Raw genomic sequence first — 6,057 nt, 5'->3', positions numbered from 1 at the left:
TTTGAAAGCAGTGAAACAAATGACTGAAAGTCAACTTCTTCATTCATGCTGGCAGCCTAAGTTCCACTCAGGACAGCTTTCCAGGTCTCTCTCTCTTCTCTCTCTCTCTCTCTCTCTCTCTCTCTCTCTCTCTCTCTCTCTCTCTCTCTCTCTCTCTCTCTCTCTCTCTCTCTCTCTCTCTCTTTCTCTCTCTCCATACAGCTCTCTTTCTATTTTCTGCTAAAGATAATTCTCTGAGCAGTTCTTTCTTGCTATTCTAAAAAATTCTTTGGCTAGCTCAGCTCTTGCAGATCATAACCCCAGCCTTTTATTTTACAGATCAATCCAGTCATTTATTCCAGGTTCCCTTTTGATTTTCCTATGAATCAGCATCCCTTGACTCCAGTCCCTTGATTCTTAGGAGTCAGCAAGCACATTTTTTTAAATTTAACATTGCAAAAGAATTCAGAGATTTACCTTTGTTAAGCACAGACAATAAGCTAGCTGGGTGGTACTCACACTGAAATTTCCATTTCTACCATGTCCGGGCCTGGATCTAAATTCCCTCTGTTCTAGGCTGAGCTTGAAATCAGGAATCTGTCTGCCTTTGTTAGCAACAAACAAACTAAATATATCTAGCTTATCTAGCGAGGATCTCCTGCTATCTTCACCCCTAAATCTCTTGATTTTCTTCCTTAGTATCTTTCTGACAAGTTGGCTCACAGCATAGATTCATGAAGCCCCTTATATAATCCATATTATGTCCTAACATTTTGCATAGTTGAGAAATTATATATATATTTTAACTCACGTTTTAGTGTTTTTATTTTTCTCACAGCCTCAAGGGCTCTCCTGAAGGTCCCAGCAATTACAACTTTGCTGAGACATTAGCCATGTCTTTGCCTCCTAGACTCATGAAGGAGGAACGTAAAAATATGTATATTTTTATACCAACAAGACTAACACCACAGCAGCCATTGACATACAGGGAAGCCCATTCACTGTTGGTCTTGTTCCACAGGCAGGAACCATATGATTACACACTGTAAAAGCCTGACCATTGGTCAGTGGCTCTTACTTAGAGATGCCCCTGAGTGAGACACTGAGATGCATATTGATGCAAAAGCAAGAGGTTTATTTTCCAGAGCATCCAGGGTCAACCTCTGATTAGTCCCTCAAGGTGAGTTTACTAAGAAGGCAACCACGAATGGCTATCACAAGCAGTTTTTTATAATTTTTAGGGGCACAGGTTACAACAACAAGGTTACAGTTCAAACTTCTTGGCTAAGCTTGGCTAAGCATATTGACCTTTCAATCTATAGGCTAGCATGCATGACATGCATTTGAACTCCACCTGGGACTTTCCAGAGGGTCAGGTAACTATCAGTCAGTATAATCTGAAATTTTTTACTCAAGAATGTTTCTGTAGAGTTGGGCGTGGTGGCACACACCTTTAATCCCAGCACTCAGGAGGCAGAAGCAGGCGGATTTCTGAGTTCGAGGCCAGCCTGAGTTCCAGGACAGCCAAGACTACACAGAGAAACCCTGTCTAGAAAAACAAGAGCAAAAACAAAAAAACAAAACAACAGCAACAACAAAAGAATATTTCTGTAGGTGGAGAATGGAACTTGGCCTAGCCTTGACCCCAGGCATGATGGGGAAGCTGTAAGGAGGCTGTGGGACTGGAAATCCCTTAGGGTCCCTCAATCTCAAACAAGGCTATGCCAGATGATGCAGATACTGATAGTACAGGCACAATGACCAACCATAAGTTCATGAAGCAGATAGCCTATATAACAAAAGAAACCAGCATTAAAGCCAAGTGTCAGCCTAGAAATGCGAAAAACTTTGTCAGTTATACCTGTCACAGAATGTAAATATCTAGACCATATCAAGAATTTTGTTTAAAATGTAGATCAAGCAAACAAATACCCCAACTAAAAATGGGTTATAGAATAAAATAGAGACTAATCAAAGAATAAAACAAAATGGTCTTGAAACACAAAGCTCTAATATTCTTAGCTATCAGAAAAATGCAAATTAAATCTACTTTGAGATTCCCTTTTACTCTAGTCAGAATGGCAAAGATCAATAAAACAAATAACAGATGCTTGAGAGAATTTGGAGAAAGGAAACACTTGTCCATTGCTCCAGGGAGTGCAAACTAATATAGCCACTATGGAAATCAGTGTGGACTTCCTAAAAAAAAATGATGAAAATATATGTACCAAAGATTGAACTATACCAGTTTTAGACATAACCCCCCCCCCCAAACTGGATGTCCAATTGTAGAGACACTTCACATTCATTGTTCATTCACATTCATTCCTTTTTTATTCATAATGGCCAAAAATTAGAAACATCAAGATGTCTTTTAATGATAAATAGTGTAAATGTATTACACAAGGAAATACTATTTTGCTGTTAAGAAAATGAAATTACAAAAATTTCAGGTAAATGGATAGAGCTAGAAAAAATATAATCTCAATTGAGGTAACCCAAGTCCCAAAACTACAAAATGCAAAGATAGCCAAATATAAAGATTATATGATTCCTTGTTGGAGACCATACCATGAGAAAGTAAGCCTTTCACAGCTTCCCACCCTAATAAGCCAAATGGTCTTGTGTTAAGGAGCTGGTCACCCCCTCCTCCCTATTCCCTTCCTGGCACCTGAGGCTATAAAAAGTTGAATTATAGTCCCCTCTTCCTTATCTCTTCCTGACTCCCAAGACTTCTAAGGACCTGAGTTTTGTGCTGAGCCCGGCCTGACACCCAAGGCTGTTAAAGAAGAATTTATATTCCAGAGATAAGACTCAGAGTGCCTCCCACCTGCAGTCTGAATTCGGCCTTCATGTCCCCAGATGCCCACTTCTTTGTTCCTTGTTAATTCCCCCTCAACCCCTCCCTATTTCCCTTACTGTGTGCTTAAAACCTGGCATTTCAGTCTAATAAACTGAGACCTTGACAGGAATCCTCCTTGGTCTCTGCTTCTCTTTCTCGCTCATTTCTCTTCAGGTTTGCGGTCCCCCTCGCACCCATGAATAACTGGGTCCTGCTGGACGTGACAGTTTCTGTAATAAAGATGTTAGCTTTTAAGCTATCTATATGTTGGTTCAATCCAAATAAACATAGAGGTTATTTATAACCTAACAAGGGTTCAAGGTAAGTGATAGGATCTTTCAAGGAGAAAGAAATGGAATACAGAGTTGTAAGGAGATGAATGGGAAACTAAAAAGGGAGGCTTAAATGAGAAGGATAATGGAGCAGGGTAAAGGGATGGCTGTGTGGACCAAATACTTTTTGAAGATCCAAATGGAAAACTATGTCTAAAACTAAGTCTAGAAGCTTCTTAAAACATATAAAATGAATTTAAATGAAGCTATCAGATAATGGGGAAAGTAATGCCCTAACTAGACATCATACATCATTAAATAAAACTTCCTATATCAGGAATGAGTTACAATTTAGTGATGTAATTATCTATGGGTCAAACTGATTATATAGATCCTCAAAACATTACAGGTTACTGCTAATGCTATTGATTACCCTTCACAACCTGACAGTAAGACTTTATTGCTGAGAATACCATTTACCAAGGTCATCAAACAAGGAGAAATTGAACTGGTTGGCAAAAAATCAGCATCGGCTGAGAGAGGGTTCTTGAGAGAAGGGTATCTGGAAGTGGCAAAAACCAATAACTCAAAGTCACATTGTGGGTTACAAACTGATGGTCTATGATCTGCTTGATCTGATCCTCGAGACTGCTCTCTGCATACAGTTATTGGTTCTGTAGTCTGCTTGAGAGAGCTCTCTCTGGCTAAGACAGCCCTCTCTGCTTGAGATTATTCTAAATACTCTGTAGACAGCTCATGGGTATTCTGACCATGACCAGAGTCACAAAAGATGCTATAAAAAAATTTCTGGAGCACATGCCCCTCAACCAAAAGTGGATACAGAATAGGTGGTTCACTTACACAGTGGAATACTACTCATCTATTCAAAATAAGACATCATGAATTTTTAGGCAAGTGGACAGTACTAGAAAATGTCCCGAATGAGGTAACTGAGACCCAAAAGGACATGCATGGTACATACTGACTTATAAGTAGATATTAGACATAAAGTGCAGGATAGTCAAGATATAGACCATAGACTCAAAGAAGCTAAAGAAGGAAGGGCCATGTGAGGCTGACTAAATCTCACTTAGAATTAGAAATAAAATAGTGGTTAAGGAAGATGGAGGGAGGGAACTGAGTGGGAGAGTGAATGGGGAGGAAAATTGTAAGAGTTCAGGTTTGAATGTGAGGAGAGACAGGAATGAATGCCAGAGGTCAGGAGAAAAACTGGAAATTGGCAGCTAATGGGGATGGGGGTGAGAGGACACCTTTAGGATGTGCCAGAGACCTTAAATTGGGGAAGCTCCTACGGAGTGTTTTTAGGTGAGACTCCTAGCAATAGGGATATGGAAGTGGCCACTTCCTGTCATGAATCAGGACCCCTAGTGAAGTGACATGGACACCAATCCACCCACAGAACTTTCATCCAAAAATTCATCCTGTCTTCAAGAAATGCAGGGACTAAGATGGATAAGACACTGAGGGAAAGTCCAAACAATAATTGGCCCTATTTAAGACATATTCCCCGGACAATCACCAATCCCTGATAATATTTATGATATTCTGTTATGCTTGCAGACAAGATCCTAGCATAACTGTCCTTTGAGAGGGTCCATCCAGCAGCTGACTGAAACAGATGTAGAGACCAACACCCAAATATTGGACAGAGCTTGTGTAGTCTTATGGAATAGTTGGGACAAGGATTGGGGACCCTGGAGGGATAGAAACTCCACAGAAAAACCAACAGAGTCAACTAACCTTGACCACTCGGAGCTCTTACAGACTGAACTACCAGGTGGAGAGTGAGAAGGGGCTGAACTTAGGCCCCAAACCCATTTATATCAGACATACAGCTTTGTTTTCCCCTAACAGTTGTAGCAGTGACTCTCCCTGACTCTCTTCACTGTCCCTGTCCCTGTCCCCGTCCCTGTCCCTGTCCCTGTCCATAGATCTCATTCTTCTACCTGGGCTGCCTTGACTCGTCTCAGTGGGAGAGGATGTGCCTAGTCCTTCTGGGAGTGGATGTTGCAGGGTGGAGTGGTCCTGAAGGGTGCTTCCTCTTCTCTGAGGAAAAGGAACAGTGGTAATGGGTGGAAGCATTTGCAAGGGCAGGCCTGGAAGGAGAGGGGGAATGGGAGAGGGGGGTTGTAACCAGGATGTAAAATTATTGAAGAAAACAAAACAAAACAAACAAAAGGAATTCGTTTCTGACCTAGTCAGAAATCCTGTTAGAAAAATTCTAAAAGCAATTCTTGGGTTTTCAGATCAAAATGAGAAAGCAAGAACAAATTTCTAAAAGATCTGTGTTTGCTTTACAGACAATTTTCTCTCAATAGCTGCTAGAAAACCTTCTCAAGAGCGGTGTTATCTCTCCAAGTAATTCTTGGGATTTCTGACCAAGGTCAGAGATCCTGTTAGAAAAAAATTCTAAAAGAGCTGTGAAAAATTCTAAAAGAACTGTTTGCTCTCAAAGAATTTTTCAACCGAAATCAGAAATCATGATAGAAAAAAAATATTGAAGGGCTGTGTGCAATCTTCAGAAATCTCCAGATCTCAATAAAAAAAATCTAATGAAGAACAACTGGCATTCTCTGCTAACTCACCCTGTTGGGGTTCAGGAATCACGACTGAAAGCATACAAATACTGACAGATCTCAATTAATCAAGAATAGATTACTGAATGCACATCTTAACACTGACAAGTTCAGGACCCCAAAAGGACTCAGAAGCCTGATTGCGGTACTAATCTGTTCTCAGTGTAGACTTAAATAGGGGGGAAAAAAGGTTCAACATTTAAAGACAAGCAGTGAAATAGTACAACATTTTTGTCTAACTATGCAAACTTGTAAGCTATCTTTTAAGCTGATTAGTCCTAAATAAGATCAGAAGGGTGGTAGACCAGTGATGAACAGGGAAATTTCAGATCATTGAAATAACAGAGCATGAGTATTATAGTAGTAT

The 6,057-nt window shown here is 40.3% G+C and overlaps 1 non-coding gene across 1 annotated transcript; it reads right to left on the bottom strand.

The window, feature by feature from the left end:
• Positions 1–5,479: 5,479 nt before the first annotated feature.
• On the bottom strand, positions 5,480–5,544 carry LOC115031360 (U7 small nuclear RNA). Its single transcript, XR_003837001.1, has one exon. It is a non-coding gene; the product is annotated as a U7 small nuclear RNA (small nuclear RNA).
• Positions 5,545–6,057: the final 513 nt, after the last annotated feature.

This window comes from Mus caroli, unplaced genomic scaffold (assembly GCF_978045245.1).
Source record: "Mus caroli unplaced genomic scaffold, Mus_caroli_1 scaffold_7, whole genome shotgun sequence".
In the NCBI taxonomy this organism is placed as follows: domain Eukaryota; kingdom Metazoa; phylum Chordata; class Mammalia; order Rodentia; family Muridae; genus Mus; species Mus caroli.
This window is presented reverse-complemented; position numbering and strand designations above follow the sequence as displayed.